The sequence below is a fragment of the Solenopsis invicta genome, chromosome 6, assembly GCF_016802725.1.
Source record: "Solenopsis invicta isolate M01_SB chromosome 6, UNIL_Sinv_3.0, whole genome shotgun sequence".
Classification (NCBI taxonomy): Eukaryota; Metazoa; Arthropoda; class Insecta; order Hymenoptera; family Formicidae; genus Solenopsis; species Solenopsis invicta.
The window spans coordinates 23,503,879-23,524,443 of record NC_052669.1 but is presented as its reverse complement, the minus strand read 5'-3'; the positions used below and the strand labels follow the sequence as shown (position 1 = coordinate 23,524,443).

The 20,565-nt window shown below is 34.6% G+C and overlaps 1 long non-coding RNA gene across 1 annotated transcript in view; it reads left to right on the top strand.

Annotated features, from left to right (window-relative positions):
- The first annotated feature begins 540 nt into the window (after positions 1–540).
- Positions 541–20,565, top strand: part of LOC120358072 — a 72,230-nt gene continuing 52,205 nt past the window's right edge. The window contains exons 1-2 of the long non-coding RNA XR_005575046.1: positions 541–1,108; positions 1,878–1,930. This is a non-coding gene — a long non-coding RNA (uncharacterized LOC120358072). The remainder of the gene's footprint in view (positions 1,109–1,877; positions 1,931–20,565) is intronic.

Sequence of the window (20,565 nt, the reverse complement as noted above, 5' to 3'; positions counted from 1 at the left end):
CAACGCGAAAAGATCATTAATGCCTATTTCCACCAACGCAGATTAACTTTGATCTCAGTTTAACTTACTCTTTATCTTTCTTTAGTTCTAAGAATCGGAAAAAGGAGTAAGTTCAACTGAGATCAAAGTTAATCTACATTGGTGGAAATGGGCATAAACGTATTGCGTATCAAGAACGAGCGCGATTTCTACGTACACGACACGATCACTTTTGTCACGAGACGATTGTTACTGATTGTTACATCCGATCGTCATTCTCACCATCTACACGCAATTCGAAAAACACAGGAAGCACGCAGGAGCTGTGTCGTAACGTCCGACTACCCCGGCGCGGCGCTAGTAAACAAAGTCAACGAAGGTGGCAGTACTGCTGTTGTTCAGTAGTGACGCGCAGCGACGGCAGCGGCGCCGGCTCGGCCGCTCGGGCACCTTCGCCGGCGCTCGGCAATGCTCGCCGCTACGCAGGCGCCGCCGGCCGGCCACTACTACGCAACTACGCCACTGCGGCCGTGCTTACTGCCCTCTTTGTTCGCTAGCGCCGCCGGTAGTCGGACGTTCCGCCATTGTTGTTACGTGCTCCCGTGTATTTCGAATTGTGCGCAGATGGTTTAAGTACTAAATGTGATAACGAATCGTTTTGTAAGACAAGAGTGACTGTGGCGTACGAGCATTTATCTAATAGTTTTCGACTCCGTTCATTTGGAGTGCGTAACGTCACGCGTCGACTGCTCTCCTTGTTCGGCCGGTATCGTTACTCGCTTCTGGTCGGGTGTTTCGTACTTTTCGCGTTTTTCGAGAATAAATTGTGCTCGGATACGGTGTCAATGGTGATGAGAGCAATGGCAGACGATCGTCTCGATACGCAAGCGAAACGCAACACGTAAAAATAATCGCGTTTCTGGAATGTTCTAGTCAAAGTTAGCACCTGTTGCGTCGTGACGTACAACTTTCCCGCGCATTTCTTGTTTTATTCGTGTTCGTGTTCGTGCGTGATATTTAAGCAAAATCGCGAATACCAAATTAAGAATCGAGTAATTATCATTAATAGCGTGTGATTCAAGAAGAACGAGATGTCAGCAGCAGAAGATGACAGCTTTGGAGTAACTCGGTAAGTGTATTGTTTTATTAACTGTGATATATCTCTGTGTTTTTGCATTTTAATATTTGCAATTTGTGTGTGTAGAAATAATAGTGAATTTTTATTCTTACGTTAAATGAAATAGTAAAATATAATTGCAGCAGTCTGTTTACAGACTACTGTTAGGAGAATCTGCTTCGATTTAGACTGAGGTCCACTTGATGTTACAAATGTTTCAAAACTTTTCATTGACTAATCGAAACAAAGACTTTTACGAATTGTTTAATTAAAGAATGCTTTGAAGCATCTACAGCATCAAGTGAACCATAGCCAAAGTTCAATTTCTGCTGCAAGTATCTTGAAACAGTATATTTGCATGTACATTGCACAAATCTTGATGACAGACTGTCAGCAGGATTATATTGAAAATAATCTTTTGCACATCTGACTCAGTTTCACTGTATTTAACTGCACACAGATTCTGCTTTGCAAAAAATGTTACTAGGATGTAAAAAGAATTGAGATTATGATTATATAGAATTATGGTATGAGATATTCTCATTAAATATGTATACTTTTACTATTGTAATAATTTCTTTGATTCTAAAGTTACAAAATATTATCTAATGTGTCAAAAACTAAAAGAATCTAATTAAATTATATTATATAGAAATATATTATTAATCTCACAGGGTTGTAAATAAAAATGATAGAATAAAAAATATTCTATTTCCACTCTGAAATGATATTTCTACTCTGTATTTATATTTATGAATAAATATATTTATTATATTTTCAGAATTTGGAAAGGGAATGCAGTAGCAGCAACAGCGGCAACACCAACAACAATTGGTAAGTGAATTAATTTGGCAATCTCTTTACATATAATTAAATAGAAAGGTGTGTAGAAGTGTGTGAAATTTAATGGATTAATTAGCACAATCTTATATTATTTTTTGAGGGAAAATCAAATTTACCACTTGTTACTAGTACTTTAATTTTATTTCTTTTTAATCAAAGGTACCACTTAGTTTTATTTTTTCAAAATAGCTGTATACATACAGATTTTTATACATTATAACTAGATCTATTCAAACTTTAATCTTTATATTGAAGCTATCATATTATAAAATTAAAATCATTAGAGTATTAAATGTCAAAATTATACAAGCTTCTTTTTATTATAATAGCATTGATTAAATAATTATATACATGATTTAATCATAATTAAAAATATATAATATACATAAAAACATATAATAAAAGAATAAACTATTCAATAGATAGAATTTAGTAAAGATAGCTGCTGCATCTTACTATACGAATTCAATTTGAGTTGATGGTCTAGTGTAACATATAAAAATCTGATTGTACAATAGTAATTTTTCTAATAGAGATAAAATTAAACTTTTACTTGAATATATTTTCATTTTTAGTTAATACAATTTTTTTAAACCTAAAGTTTAATATTTATAAAAATGTTAGTATAATAAAAATCTCATAGATATACAAATTTTTTCATGCTAACATTTCTATTTTTTTGCTTATTGCGAAATCAATATGTTAATAAAATGTGAATTGACGAAACTTGCTATTTGCTTTTACATGGATTTGCATAATAAGAAAAAGGAATTGGGAGCACGGAGCAGAGAAAAATCATGAACACGCAAAAGTGTAAATTTTCCAAAATTTTTTACTAAAGAAACATATATTTCAATAACGAACACACACGGACAAATCAATGGTCGAACTAAATCATACAAGATTAGGTACTTCGCTATTTCTTCTTTGCCTCTAGAAGGTTACAATGCTTTGGTTATCTTTTTTTTGTTTTGGATATATTATAGGATATTTACGGAGATATAATTAGTGTTCCTCTCTTTCGGCTTTTTAGCGCTGAATTACTTTATACCAAGCGGTTCGAGGTTCCCCGTTATTCGCTCGTGGTCATTGTCCAATCGATCGATCGCGTAATCAATCCAGGAAACGCGTCCGTTCGTGCTACCTCTAATCGGTATACAATAATTCACTATCGCTATGGAGTCCACCTGCCAAGACGCGTTTCGATCGCGATCGCGCGATTCTCGAACGACTTACTTGTCGCTTCGTCGCAAAAGTTAACGTATGTACTGTTTACGCTTATTGCAAATTTCCATCTTTCGTATGTTCTCCAATAAACAAGATATTTTTAGAAATGTTAAGCGATGAAATTTGAGATTATCCCGTAAACTTTCCTGAATACTTTACTGCAAAGTGTTTTACCCTTTTGTTCAATTTTGTATAATAAAGCAATAGTATTACTTAAATACGAGTTGATTAAATTCTTATCAAATAACTTTTCCAAATTTATATTAAATTTTAATATACATCACAAATCTTAAAGGATAAATATGTTTCATTCATCAGAAAGGCAATTTTAATTTTAGAAAAATTTACATATATTGTATTAATGTATACTTTAATCGAGATATTATTATTACGAAACTATAAATTTATACTAGACGACAAAGATTCTTATTGCGTAACATAAATGTTTATCTGTTTTATATACATATATGTATAAATATACACTGTGACAAATATATTTTAATTTTATTTTTTTTTTAACGAGACATTAGAATATTGATTATGACATATATAATAATACATATATAATAATCCTGAGATTGTAACAATGACACAATGATGATTAAAATAGTAAAAATAACGAAAGACTTTGAGTTTTAAAATGTCGGAAATCAAAAATCGGAAATAAATAATGTTCAGCTAAGTAACGTTTGGAAAATTGAAATCGAAGCGTAGGGAGAACCGGAAAAGTGGTAATTCGCGAATAAGCGTTCAAGTACTTGGACGATATTCATTGAAAAACCGTTGGCAATGTGTCGACACGTCCTGCTGGCGACGGACAGTCGAATCGTGTGGACGAGCACTATTTGTTCGTCTTTCTTGATACGCAATTGTAAAATTGATCATTAATATACTCGCGGATGTTAAAAACAGTATGAAAGTGTGTACAATGTGTACATACGTGAATTTATGATTCGCCAGTCCAACGGCAGTCTGTGCTTTCTTTTTCCTGTTTCATTTATTGTTACACATGTGATATGCGCGGATATGATATCGATATAACATATATCGACATGGATAAGTAAATAACGGTAACGCGTGTACTTAAACTATCATTCATCGAGTCTATCGATTGTTCGCGTTTTTTACTTCCGGCAATTCTCGTCGATCGCTCGCTTAATTGACGGCGGTCTGCGTAAGAGCGCTCGTACGACACGGTGGTGTCATCCTGTGCAATATCCAGCGGAAGATTCGTTAAACAACTTTTACGATATCGTTTAACAAGCTTCACGATATCGCACGCTCATGATCCTGCACGCTGCGATAAGCTCTTGTAAATTTCGACGTAATGCCGACTTAAGAATTATTTTTATTGCATTTATTACACGAGATCGCGATTTACAAAATTCCAAGAAAATTAAAAAACGACGAATGTTCGGACGACGGAAATATTTAAATTAGGTAATTAGAGTTTATAAAATTGAGATCGAAGTTTATTAAATATTCCGATTACTTAAAATCTCCCGTGCGACATAAATCAAGAGAGAAACGTTAGCGTTAAGGAGCGATAAAATAACATTCCGGTTTTCTTGCAGATTTGTACTTTAACAAGAGTTTTTGCTACGCAATTACAATTTTGTGCTGTATAATTCTCGAAGGTGGAACGCGCAAAAATCGCAGCGCATGTATTTGCTTTCGTCAATTGTGCGCTTCTTATCTGGAGTATCGAAATCTAGCTTATGAAACGATTTACATTGAAAGCATGTTAACACGATGCAGGGTGACGTATTCTTTATCGAAGATAGCGAGTTCTTCTCGTTCGCGTCTGGTTCGGGATCTCGTGAGGCTCTCGTGAAATTCGCACAAAGCTTCACCTTATCGCCGTTTCTCTTTGTAGAATCAGGAAATAATATTTCTCTCTCGTATTACACGCCGATTGCGAACCGCTCTTGAGATAAATACACACGCGAGCCACCGCTCTTCCTCTCTTTCTGTCCCTCTTTCTCTCTCTCTCTCTCTCTCTCTCTCTCTCTCTCTCTCTCTCTTTCTCTCTTTCGAGCATACATACAAGCACACGAAACATATGCACACCAGTACACGCGAGCTTATTTATTTCATACTAATATAATATTATAATCGAGAATCCTCGGCAACTGCTATAGATACAAACTATAGAGCATAAGATGTAACATCGGTACGCGTGTACAGTACAGATAGTTGCAAAAGATACGTTCTACAGTGTTCACAGTGAGCAGTCGGTTTTATAGCTCGATAAGAAAAGTTTAATAGCAAACGTTTAAAAATTTTTATACTTTCGAAACGAAAGTATAAAAATATAAATCGCATCTTACGTCGACGTTAAAAATATTAGAATAGATTTCTCAGAGAAATTCCGCATATTCCTCGATCCTCAATTATTCGAAAGCTTTTAGATTTTTCCTAAGCTCTGAGATGAGGATCGTCACATTCTTGGATTCTTAGACCTTACATATCTCGGATCTCTGAATAGCTTTAGATTTTTAGATTCCTATCCCCTTGATTTATCAAACTCCTTGATAAATCCTCAGTCGCGTGAAGTTACAGCTTTCTAATGCAACTACTGATATATTTTCGGTAAATCGTTAAGGCGACATTCGCTCGACTGTGAATCCTGCGGAAGAAAATTTTTGCGGCATCCGTTAAAGTGCGTCGGAAAATGCATCGCTTAATACGCGCCGCGGTTGAATATACAGTATACGATAAGAATAAGATTATACAGATACGTAATCATAGTAGTAAAAAGTAAAAACAGTATGAAAAATTATTGTTTCCCATTACTTATTGTTACGTCGTGCTCCGTACTCTCGAAATTGCCAACACGAGTCTTGATCACATTTTCATCTCATTTTTTTTACATTTAGTGAAATGAATATATTTATGAAAGCTATTTCTTTCTAGATATTTTTTTGGAAAATAAAAGTATTGCAATGATAAAATACGATGTGTATGCGTTAGAACAATTAAATAAAAGTTGCATTTTATATCTATTTTACACTAAAATTTAACAATTATATGCTATTAAGAGCTTACTCAACAGCTTATTTGCATAATTTTTTTTCATAAATATCACATTCGCGTTTTCTTGTTTTTCAATCAATCTAGCGTTTGATCAATTTCGAGAGTGGAACCAAAGTTCAGTTATAAGTACGAACACTATGATATCGTATTATGTGTACGATGATCTCTATGATGGTCAATGTTCTCGATGACAGTATTATGACGTGCTCGACTAATGATTAATAACGAACAATAAAACGTGTTCAATAGCAACCTTCTTCAAACGAGACTGATATTTTCTGTTAATGAATTGTTTGATACAGTGATATCTCGATAGTTAAGTTTAAATTACATCAGGCATGTTATCGAGTAAATTGTTTAGCGTCAACGTGCATTGTTAAAATTCTTAGTTACATTTGTAGTGCTCAGATCTTTCATGTTAAGAAATCATTATTTTTGTGCACGGTTTTACGTTTTCCTTCTCTTATCGTAGAAATTTACAGTCAATTGAAGATAAATTTACTCAATTAATATAAAAGTAATAAAAGCTTAACCTATGGCTTGTTATGCCTAACGTAACATTTATTTCACGATTAAAGATTTAATCGAGAGAGTCGAAATTTTATTTAAAGTCGACGTTCTCTTAACATGCTATCGCAGCAAAGAATATAAGAGTGCTATGCTGAAGACTCTTTTGATGGGAGTATTTCCATGTTCTCGATGGCGATCGCGGTGAATGATACTGAGTGAATTCTGTTCGTTATGATAGCTCGACTATCTTGCTGGTGGTTATTGAGATAAATCGTTTCCAAAATGGTTTATTATTGTCCGCTTATGTTTTTCTCGCTTTAGGTCACAAACGTCTCCACACCCGTGAAAATACTCCCCTCGTACTAACTACTCACATCGCTATAACTTGTTTCATTCGGATTTTATCACGCATGTCTCGCGTCAGTTCGATCGTTTCGATCGTACTGATTTAGATATTGCATAAAATATCCATCATTCTCGAAAGATTTTGTCGAAGAGTGGAATCGAATCATCTGTTTCGAAAGAATCTGGCGACGCATAGAGCAAATTTCTTACCGAACATCTCATAAAATATTAAGCAAAGTAGAATAATGAATTTGAAATTATCCGACGTGGCCATATGATCAAAATAGTTTACGGTTTTACTTATCGTTTTTAATACTCGTGTGTTTTTATGTGAATTATAAAGATACAACGTGTAAAACCGGCTTTTGCAGACTTATATGAGACAGATTCCTTCTTTACCTAGTTATAATTAACAGAGACCGCCTTTATCCTTATTTTACGTCATCTTTTATTTACCGAGTGTATTTAAAATTTTGTGCATTGTTTAATAATGAAAATTGTAAATTTAAACTTAATTAAAATATATGCAAATTTCATAAATTTGCTTGCATCATCTTTTATAGATTTGATACATAATATTAAACTCTGACCACATGCTTCACTCATTAATTTATATTGTCAGGATGTTCCATAATTTTTTTTAGAAACATCAAATACACATGTATATACATATACATTATATATTCAAATTTAGTAACTTATTTTAAAATAATAGAAATAATTAGAAATACAAAAAGTTAATTGAAACTGATAATGCATCGCCTGATTCTGTACAGAAATTTTTATCGTGTTTCTTGTTATCCCTTATCTTCCATATTATCACTATTATTATCGCTAGTTACTAAGGGCACAATCACACCATACGCTCGATATAAGTTCATTCGTTAATTCTTCTGCCTTTCCAACATCTGTCTATATTGTATAGATTCATCTAAGTTTTCTCTAAACTTTCAAGAAATACAAGCGCACTGCGACATTCTATTTTCATTTCATGAATTTTTAATTAATAAATCTTTGCGCTACAACGAGCTTGAAAATCTAATAAAACGGAGAATTATCGTGAAATATATGCGATAAAATTTGTTCAGCACGAACAAGTTTAAAACTGTCGTGATTCGTAACAGACGAAGTAAAAAATTTTTAATTATTCATGATACGCGACGTATTTATAAATTAGAAAATAATCAGTGTCTGCATTTGCATTATAAGTTTAGACTCTCTCACCCTGCACTAGTAGAAATGTGTATATTTATTAAAGATCTATCCTCTCTCGTGGAATGTTTTATGGAATATCGCACGACGTTATGCAACAAGTTACATATATTATAATCATTTTATCCTATATCATTTTATTTCTTTTTTTTTACGCGAAATTTCAATACTAGATTTTTCTCGTATTTTCTAAACCGTTAGAAGACGAGTATTCTGGACATTCCCAAAATTGTTCCACTTTTTAGCCTATCCTTTTAGTTGCCTCTATCAGGTATACGTACATTGATTCTGAAAGTACACACGGTATAAATGGGCCCAACGAATTGGAGTAGTCAGTCCGAACAAAGCTTTACTGATTCGTTGAGACATGTAGATTGTGCAAAAAATTGCTTAATGTTGCTTTTTAAGGACAGTAATTGACAAAATTATAAGAATTTACACGTCGATTGCTGTGATATGCAGAATGCGATATGATGTTTTAATTCGATATGCATTTAAATATGTAATTATTATTTGCCTTTTGCGGTTGACGTTTCTCAGCGGATTGATCGTTTTAAATTAAGATACATTCTGAAATTTTTTGCGACAATCCCAGAACAATTTTTCTTACTTAATATAGGTGTTTTCTTCCAAGAAATATTCGACAAGAAATAAAAAGATACGTTCGCTGGACAGTGATTTTAAATATTTTGATTATTTGATGATAGAGATAGATTCAATTGTTCTTTTCATTTCTTGCGTATATTTCAATCGGAGAATTGTTGTACAGCATCGGAAATATATATTACATTTATAATCGGCGCATTTATATCTGCTGGACGAGATATGTGACATGATATCATGCCAATCATCTCTTCCGCACTGTTGCATCGAATTTAATGACTTGATAACGCGCGTTTACGATTTCTTCGCGAAGAAATATATTATTCGTATTAAATTCTTCCTAACAAACGTGCTAAAAATTCTTTTCATTTTTTTTTCTTCTTTGATCTCGCTCTTCCATTGATCTCGCGTGCACCGCAATCAAATCAACCGTGGAAGAGTTTTAAAAAAATGTCATTAATTCTCCAACCACTCAATTACAATGTGAAAAGAATCAAGATATATAACTCCAAAAATTTCCTAAAGTTTTTTAAGTATGCTATAGGTTAATTGTCGCTAATCGTTCACGAGTATCCAACAGTTCACCGTGAGCTGTTAAATTAAGACTATAAGATACTCCTTTTCCAGACTTAAATTTCCTCTAATATTTCATACATTTCCTCTTTCACTGTCCTGATCATGGCAGTTTAGCTAGCTTACGTGTGTCCGAATCCGACAATCGGAATTTCTTACCTATTCGCTTATCCTAATCGTGGCCTTCGAGCCACAAAGGATCGCGAAATCTATCCATTCACATTTATAAGGGTTCACACGATTTCGAAAAAATTAATCTTTGAAATTCAATTGTTACATCAGTCTTTTTAATTCAGACAGTATTCTTAATTACAGCTTTACGAGAAAAGCTATAATTAGGGGGAAAAAGAGCATACTCCATACGTGAGTATATTATAACATTAATCGTGTGATAATCCCTCTGTTCTTCACGCTCTCTCTCTCTCTCTCTCTCTCTCTCTCTCTCTCTCTCCCCCCTTTATTTTTCCTCTCGCACGTATACTGTCACCATTCGCTCGCGTTTCTTCTAGCTTAGATCATTTAAATCAACTCCGCATAATCCAGGCACACTTTTCTATTCTTTATCTTTACACACGAACAAGCTATATTTCTGTGAATCCATTTCAGCTCAGTTTCCACAGCACTCTGTGTGCATGCTATCATGCTACATTAAAAGATTTTGCACCTCAGATTAATCTGTCATTATTATTTGCTAACATTATTTGTCATTCTGTTAACGTATAAGTTAATAATTTTTGAATTGTACAATAACGAACTAATGAATGACAATAGCACTTGACCTGCCTGAGCTGAAAAGGACAAACACGTGGAAAATAGGTATCGTGATCTGAGAAATGATCATGGTAACGAGGAACGTTGACCAATCGCACTCTTCTGACTTACAGTCCGCCGGCTCGATTCGTAAATGTCTCAATCGTGGTAATGTCGAATAGCATGCCGATCAAATATTATATCACGCGAGATTCGCAGAAGCTATACGAAAGCTACTTGATGATTCAGTAAAAACGAAGATATTCTCGATGTTCCATCATGCACGTAAAATCGGATATGTTCGGAATTTGGGATATGTTCGTCAAAGTATGAAGTAGTACTCGCGAGTTACCTAATTTCCTCCTTGCAAAGGTCGCACGCAAGTCGATATTATTGGTCACAGATCGATATGGTGTAATAATCAAGCTCGAATGGAAATTGATATGCAATAAGTAAATATATCAAAGTATCTTTGCAAAGTGAAAAATTTTCTCTGAGATATTCTACAAATAATTTTTAATTACTCTATTCAAATTATCATACTATTTTAATTACTCATTTTTTTAAATAAATATAATAGAAAAAAAATAACTTTCTGCATTAACGTGAAGATTCAAGATCTTATAATCGCAATCATTTCTTGCTCAAGGTTTAATTTAATATACGTTCGAGCGTGATGAACGCAAGTTATCAACCGGAAATTCCGTCGTTCACTGTGACGCGAATTATGCGCTAAAGTCGCGAAATAAAAATTCTCATATATGTTAATGATAAATTCTCTTACTCTTCTTTTATCTCTTCACTCCGCTCTCACCATTATAACTTCTACATATGTATATATGCTTTTTCTTTTTCGCATTCATAATCTATGGAAACGGCACAAAGCTGAACGGCTAATGGTAGATACAAGTATATTACAAGTACACGCTCGCGAAGTATCCGCTCGCTTTGTGCTTGCGTTTCGCCGACTCAGGAGCGGGGGAGGAAAGTGATTGTCCTCGTAGACAGCTACACGAGGTACCAGTATATGATCGCTAAAGAAAGAATCTCTTGATTTATGATATCTAAAAAAATCTTTGCGCGCAAACGACATCGCCTGAGTTAGCACAATCTTTCACTGAATAAAATAGCGATCGACAAAATATTGTCCCAATTGACCGGGATAAATTTATTCATCGAAATTAATATATTTAATCTTTAGTCATAACAAATAGTTTGTTTTAAGTATTTATGAACGCGAGAAGTTACATAACAAGCGTGATCGCTGAAAAACTGAATTGTCTCACGAAAGAAACGATAAAAGCAAATTTTATTCATAAATAAATCTTTTCTTATGACGAGAGAGATTGTAATTTTTTTATTAGAGTTCTGTCGGCCAATACGCATGTACTAGCGCATCTCAAACACGCTTTTGCGTCGAATACTCGCGTGTGTGTACATAATGATTTCACAGTAACGATTTTCCATTGTCACAATTTCGGCAGGAACCTCTTTTTCCACTTTCTTTTTTTTTAAATTGCGTATGCATTTCAATTTAAATTGAAAATTATTATATCACGTTTTACGTATCCTATAATACTTAAAAGATATCGTACATGCAAATGTTGTACATTGTAGATATCGCAATTTAATATTCGTTTTCTTTATGGAAATCTCTAAATCTGTCTGCATATTCACCATTCGATTTGGCAGTTTAATACTCGATGTATACCTATTGTATTATATTTTTTATCTTTAATTACATTTGTATAGAGATGAGTTGAAATTATAAATATTATTTCACCGTGAATTCTATTTATATAATTAATGAATCGAGGATGCCAGATATCAATTGCGATGCGCAGGAATGCCGAGTTCGTAAGCACTCCCGCGAAAATCGTTACCGTGAAGAGCGGATCCGATCCGTACGACTAAACGGCGTTCTTTTCTCTCTCTCTCTCTCTCTCTCTCTCTCTTTCTCTTTCTCTCTCTACTGCTTCACAGAATACACACCGAGAAACACCTGACTTACGTGACTAGGCTACGTAACGAAAACCCATTGCGCACACGTGCACCACGAGATCGAAGCTTCCGTCTCTCCCCTTTTTACTATGTGCGTGCATTTATTACTCCCATTCTATTCACATTCGTACGCTCACACACACGCGCGCACGCACGCGTTACGTATACGCATACGCGACGCCCATTCACACTGTTTGCAATTAATTTTTGTCCAATAATCTTTCGGACCGCGTGTCCCGCGCCTCGCATTACGTCGACGCTATCCCGCTATTCCTTTCCTTCCCTCGGGCCTTGTGACAAATTTGCATGCATCCTCGTAAGCGAATTTCGATAGCAACACTCGTTCGATCATCGTAAAAATCTGTTTACTTCATTAACAGTTCGATTAGCAATGCAAACAAATCCGCGAATGTCGATTCAAATATAGATTTTGCTTTTTCGCTTTTCCCGTTTATTTTCGCTCGCATTTATCTACGTAATAGCTGACCACTCTCCATTGTTCATCATACGCTGTGTCTATTTCGTGACGAAAATTTCTTCCGGTAAAACATTCGAAATTTCGCAAAAAACGATAAAAAAGGATTTGGACAACTGTCCTTCGCGATAAAATTCAATTTTTCCGCGTTTTCCGTTTCTCTTGTCCGTATCAGTCGTACTTCCGGTGCGGTTTCATGGTACTTAAGAGAGGTCAGAAGGTGGTTGGGAATTGCGTCTGCGTTACTCGTGGCTCGATGTTCACCGGTAACACGCGACCGATATCAGCAGAAGACGATTCGACGTCTGGCGTCGCCCCGTCCCCCAGGGGCGGTGAGGGCACCACCGCTCCGATTCACCCTGCGGGCTCTGGTCCAGGCCTGCCTCTATTAACACAAAAGCAGATCAATTATGCGCGTTGTTTGATTTATCCACCAATTTTGACGACATCAATGAAAGTTGAGTTTAATTGATTTTGAATTGTTTTTTGTGTAATTAAAACTACAAAGAGAAAGAATTGATGAACCAAATGTAATAGCGAAATGGAAACGTATCATATCGCGTTTCTTTGTTGCATTTAACTCTTTTGAAATTACAGGCTAGATTATGTCGTATTTACATTGCGCGAATATAGAAACTTAAAATCCAATTTAAAAATAAATATGTCATAGTAGATAATAACGTATTTTACAAACGCTCGTAAAACATTGTCCACCTTTAAAAGGAAATATTGAAATTGGTAATATTTAAACGCGTATAATATTTGGGCATATGCACATGAAATTTTCGCATGAAGTTCGATAAAAATTAAACGCGCACAATATTATTTTCTTATATAAATACGAGATATGTTTATCCTCCCGCGATTATAACTCCCATAGGAGTTGTTTCAATTTTGCGTACATTAAAACTTGCACGTTTATAAAAACATACGTAGAAGCAAGTCGCTTTATGCTTTTAACTATAATGTACACAATATTTTATGCATTGGCACATACTTTCCAAACAATGTCTAATAAGTCTGTAATCTGCATATCGTGAACTTGGCTGTTGTGATGGAACTTGCTTTATCTAAGCTTTAATAAAGTTGTTTCAAGTATCTGCGATATTTCTCTATTAAATACCACGCTGAATCTTTCGTAATATACAAAAGCGATCATTGTGCCATAATAATAATAATATGTAATTCTTCGGAACACGTGTGAAAAATGGCATAACATGTTATAATCAAATAAAGTTGAATAAACAGTCGACATATCGAAATTGCATCGAGATATCTGGGAGTATCATTTTTTAACATTGGCATTCAGCGGCTTGATTACCTGGTAATTGAAAAATGAAGAGTCTTTGATATACGAGTATAACAGAACGTCCCACCCCGAGGCGAACCATGTAATCGCGACAATGATAATAGCCATACTCTTTGTAATTGAAATTTTCAAAGTTCCACCAAGAGCACAAGTTACGTTTGTGTTTCAAAGAGAAGAATGCGAACGACAGAATCGCGGTATGATTACCAGATGCGCGCGCACTACGGTTTTTAACTTACCTACACAAACCACTCGTCTTTCTGGCTGGAGGAGATGTCACTGAAAGACAAAAAAAAATATGTATCAATTTAAATTAACTCCATTTAACAAATCTTCATCTGTACCATATCTGATGAAAAAATAAATATCAAAGGTAAATAACGCTTTTGTGCATCTCAGAAAATATTGATCTCAAGCCCAATAAAATGTGTCATAATGTAGAATTTTTTTTATTAATACATTTAAAAAATTAAATATATACAGTAATTATTAGCTAATTTGTTAGAAGAATTCTTGGCTTTGGTCAAATCAAATGATTGAATCTAATCTTTAAATTTCTTTTTGAAAATTGCAAAATAGAAGAACATTTGTATAAACATCCATTCATTTCAATATTCCATAGATTTTTCTATTATGTCAAATAGATTTGAAAAGATGTATTCTACATATGTATATAAAAATTGCGTTAAATTGGTAAATGAATAATCCATTAATAGCTCATTTATGTATAATTTTTAAGTCTCTATATCTTATATCGATCGCTGTCTCGTCCTTCACATGTTCTTATCGCGATTTGAATTTATGACGAAAGGGTAACAGGCTTTCGGAAATCTAATCAATAATGATATATAATGCAACGGAATGAGGATCCTTTTCTGATTGGCTGATTTATATCACAAAAAATACACGCCTCTTTTTTCGATTTCTCTTCCATTTCAATCTGAATAAAATATAAAAACGGTCTATAATCCAAATCGAGTTTCTTGAAACTTTTACCATTTTTACTGTCATTCAATATAAAAAACCCTGATCTTTTTTTACTACTCTATAAAAAAAAGTTATAATCTGTTCGTCGTACACGATGATACGTTGAAATTATTTTAATGCAATTTGATTGCAGATACTCGTTGATATATTTTGTAAAAAAAAATATATTGTTTATTTAACGTATACATATGTTTGGAACACTATTTTACGCACATGTATAATAAAAATATATAATGGAAATTCAACAACAATAAATACCTGTTTTTGATATATGAATTTTATATATAAATGTATTTTTGAGTTTAAAATTTTTAGTAACTTTTTTATCTCTTTTGATAATTTAATATTTGTAATTTCTTTGAAATGAAGAGAAAGAGAGAAAGTTGAACGAGAATATTACAGTTATTTTGCAAATGTTCGAGTAGCACTACGTAAACAGTGAAGAAATTATAAAAGCAAATGTAACAACGCAGCACTTTTTAATTGAAAAAACACTACAGAAGCTGTAAAAAAAGGTGAAAAATACTTTACCTGTCGGAACCATGGCTCCTCACTTTGCCTGGCAGTAGAGGCGGACCCGGACCGCGCTGTGCCCGAGCCTGAGGCCCGCAGGGCGCAGCCAGTTTCCCGGCCGTGGCAGGGTCGTGGCCCCCGTTACTCCCATCCCCGAGCCGTAGGTCCCCAGGGGCCCCAGAGTACCGGTTGTGCCCTTCAGCGTGGTCATGCCCATTGGTAGACCGACGCTTGCTCCGTTCGATCCGTACATCTGTTGCACTAAAATGCCGTAAGACACATCAGTCCCGCCACACCACCTGCATCCCTCTCGACGATAAAGTCGACTTTGCGAACTTTTTTTTTATATATATCTATATAGATTTTGTAGATTTATTAATTACCAAAGAGGAAAAAAAAAAACATTTCGTGAATTATGTCTCTTTCCAGGATGCAAAATAACTACATCTGTTTTCTGCTTACATAGGTTCTTTTAAGAAGAGGATTATGTAGAAACTTTTAACAAAGTTGAATCTTTGAATTTATAGAAATTAATCTGTTTGAATTATAATATTCAATACAATTGGCCATAGTTATGCAAGAAATGTCCAACCTCCGTACAAAATTATAATTTTTGAATCATTGTAATCAGTGAGTGGTCCGTACATTTTTCTACATTAGACGAAAAAGAGCCAAGCCTAAAATTAATATAAAAAAAAAAGTCTTACCTACGTTTTTAAATCACATCAAATATTATTTGATTTCTCTCGAGACGCACTTCAGGTGGGTTGAACGTTCTTGCTACAACTATGACCAATTGTCGAAAAGTAATCCGCTGTACGTTGTCATACAGTATTATTTTTATTATTAACATTTCACTATTGTGAAAATCTTTGTTCAATTCCATTTTTCAACGCATGTCAGAAAATAACGCTCTTTATTGTAAATACTACAATCGGAGCTATCCCGAGTGCAACAGCGAACGAGCATGCAAATACTATTACCTCTCATATCATGGGACGGAATTTTAAATTCGTTTCTAGCACGACATAAAAGTTAGAGAGCGAGATTAAAAATTCCCAGGCGCAATTTTCGAAACTTGCGTCCATTGATATGTGCAATCTATTTCTCCGTGGACGTGACAGCTATACAGCTTGCTGCGCTTTTCCGCATGTGAATTTTCCGCGCGCTCTTTCAGCCGTCACTTATCTCAACGGAACACGGTTTGCTTTATGGGCAAGTCGGAATCCGGGTCAAGCGAATTTCGCGAGTTTCGGTCGAGGAAATGCGGTTAACGTTCCTGGCGATTTTTCGGCTCGTGTAAACGTGGTGTCGCGGAAGCGCGTGAAATCTACGCGCGGAACGTGACAGGGTTAAGGCGTCCGGCGATCTCTGGTAGGCCCTCCTCCTATTCTCCCCCGGTGAAGTTACACGCATTTACGTTAACTATGCAAAAGTTTGGGCGATTTCGTGCGCCCGTACATCACGGCGTTGCTCTGACGTCTCGCGCGATTATGCCGGAGCGAAAGCCGTGGACGTGAATGGCGTAAAGTCCGTCCTTCTCGCTATACATTTGCCACAATTGCAAACTCGTGACGCAATTCGTTCCGATAACGCATTGTATATTTTAATCTGTGAGATATATTTTAGAATTTTTTTAATATTTTTGTTTAAAATCATTTTTATTAATATTGAGAAATTTTCTTTTTTTTTTAAATGACAAATAATAAACTATATGTTTCAAATAACTTTTGAAAGGTTTGAAATTGCTTTTGTATTAAATTAAAAGTCCACGCGTGACCAGAAAAATTAATAGAATTAATTGATGTACTGGGAATGTATCAACGTCACAGAGAAATGAAAGGGACAAATATTTTTGTTTTAAAAAAAAACGTCAAAATATTTCGCGCATCGCCGAATAGCGAAGAGGTGAGCAGCTCTGCGACATTCCCACGCTTTTACTGGCTTACGCGATTTTTCAGTGCAAATAAGCGTTGCAGTGTTAAACGTATGCTCGGGACGTGAGGGATAAACCCGCGCACGACTTTAGAAACTCTGAGGTAACTGCGTATTAGCTTCATAAAAGTTTCGACTTTCATGCTTTCGTATGTATTACGTGCAAACGGCAAACATTACATTGTTAATTTAAAAAGAATCGTCGAGCACTAGTATTTTAACCGAGTATTATTATTCTCCGCGATAAAACGCGCTCGCTCGTTCAGAATCATTTTGTAGTGCAGAACAGCAAAAACAGCAGCTTTTGTTCATGCGAGTGATTTAAGTCAATTGCTCTTAACGTACCTCGTTGAAAAACACGTGGGTTGTACAGTCAAACGATTAATTGCCCTCCATCTATTACAAATTCGACATTGTACAATTTGGCTCGTATGACAAAATACGGTAATAGCGTTATGTCATATTATGCAGAAGGATACAGCATAGCATGCGTTTCTCATATTTTTGTGAAAACGTTGCACCGCTTATGATATATTACTCTATTATACGTTTTCGCTGCATAGCTTGAATTTTAAACGACTGTAATGACGATCAATACGGCGCGATATAAAGAGGGGGATTTATTACACTGTACCGTATTTAAAGCGATGAATTTTTTACTCTCGTAAAGCTGTACGTTTATGTAACTTTACGTTAGTATATATTGCGAACGGAACAGAATAATAAGAAGGGATGACTTAATCGCAAGTCGTGTTATTACATCGGAAACGATACTCTTGGTTATTTCATGGAAAAAAATATCGAGTCACCGTCAAAATTGATGTTCCATCTGCTAAATGCGCGAGTATACATTTCCGTGTGATCTCTCTTAATTCAAAATGTCCCTCACAGGGGAATGGTGCGCATTCCGTGACGAAATTCCCATCTCGCATATAAAGGGAGAGAATTTTTTTGATCTCCTCGGCGACGTCGGCGTTTTCCGCAAATTCGCTGTTCGCGAACGACATTTTTCAGAGCATCGAAAAAAGAGCCGACATAGCCTTAAAGAATGCCATCCGGCCAAAAATTTACGGTCGACGCCGAAACTGTAGGAGAGACGCGAAAATGGCTTTGAGAGAAGCAGGAAAAGATTTTTATCGTGAGCAGATTTATGTTCCCGTTGTTCAAACATTATTCTACGGTTTCGTTTATTCGATTTTTAAAGAGATTATTTAGATTTGCGATGATCTAAAATGAATATATCATGACACGTATTAAATTTGCATCTTACGATTAGTAAAATATAAATAAAATAAAATTAATGAATTAAAAGCTCGATATATATTTAAACATAAAAATTTTAAAGTTCAAGATTTATGACAAGATTAAAATTGATTGAACATATTGTACTTCTATCGATGCGATACGTTGAATAGATGCAATTCATCAAAGTTGCAAGTTTAGAGAGAAGCGATTTTTACCTGAGATAATTTCAACATATTTATTATTCTCAAGGCAACGATTATTACACTTACATTAGCAAATTGTGTTCACATTTGTGATATTACATTATTAAAGTTTAACAAACGACAATTTTAGTTTTCCGACTAGCCCTATATTCTCTAAAGTCTAAAGCACAACCATCCCAGAGCAACCATCCCTGCATATACAGAGGCAATCGCGTGATGCAAGTTATGTGGCAGTCGGAATACAACAGTGCCAAAAGTGGCCTCTCCAAGCTGACGGACGAGTGCAGTTTGGAATATGCATGAAGCTGTAGTCAGGATGATCACGCTTCCCGGGATCTGATCTCCTTGCAATCTCCATATGCGTCATAAAGGGCTTTTAGCAAAATCGCCAACAAAACTGATGACATCTAGTAATAACACCAAGAAATGGATCATCGCGTAACATTGGCGAAAATGCTACGTTTATTTCGAAATAACCGCTATTGATTTCCTGGGGTCGCGTAATAGTAATACAAGTTTCGTAAACTTTACATTTCAAAATGGTTTTTACAATAGGGATAATGTAAAAATAAAATAACAGTTGTTTTAATTCTACAACTGTGGCACGTTTTTTTAGTATTTACAGATCTAGATATACATATATAAAGAAATATCACATTTTCAGAGGAAAAAAGTCAAATTAATATATATACATAATAATAATCCATTTTAAACTGCAACGAACGACGAGAAGAAAGAAAGGAGAAGAATGTATAATTTATTGTACACTGAGAAAAAATATTTTAAAAAACACTTATCTGTGGAGTATAAATTTATTTATGCTGAAATAAATCTTTATTTAAATATGGAGAAGTAACATTTTATTCTTAACAATTAAATCAATTAATTAAAAAATGAAATATATTTCACAAAAATGTATATTTCGTCATCACGATAAAATTTTTTTATAATTAATAAATATCGAAGAAAATGCCGCAAATATTTGTATTCGCTTATTTGCTCAGTGTATGATTATTATTCATTTTGATCGTGTCTATACATAATTTCGTGACGTTACAGTTCTGGTTCAATTTAAAAGTGATGTTTGAAACCAGTAGTAATGGTGCACAGTTCGAGAAAATAAGAAATTCTATGTAAAACCGCACAGACAAAATTTTTCAACACTAACTTCTAGTTAATGACCGTTTAGGCTTGTCAATTTATTTTTCAGTATATTTTTACGTATATTCGCAATAACGATAAACAATCACGCAAAAATTCTTATCTTGCACACATTTGCTTATATCTTGTCCAATTTATATTGTTGTTTTGATACAGTTAGTACATGGACTTAATATGAGAATTTCTGCAATTTGCTAAATTATTGTTTCGAAATACTCGAGACGCGATGTTATCAGTATAAATTGGAGCGATTTTGAAACTCTACATAGGTATTATATTCAATCATGCCTTTGTAGTGCGTTATCGATGTAATATCCAATTGCACTGCACTGGAATTAATAGAGAACCGAATTTCATGTTGAATTTCATATAGAAAATTGAATATTCCGTGTGCTTGAGCAGCATTCTCAATTTTTCGATAGCAATTTTGCAATTATTCTAAATATTTCCGGTTATTGAAAAATCATTTGGCTTTTGACGAAAGAGAAAAGTGTACAGCGAAACAATTTTAACGATGTTAAGTGCGGGCAGCATTCTTTCG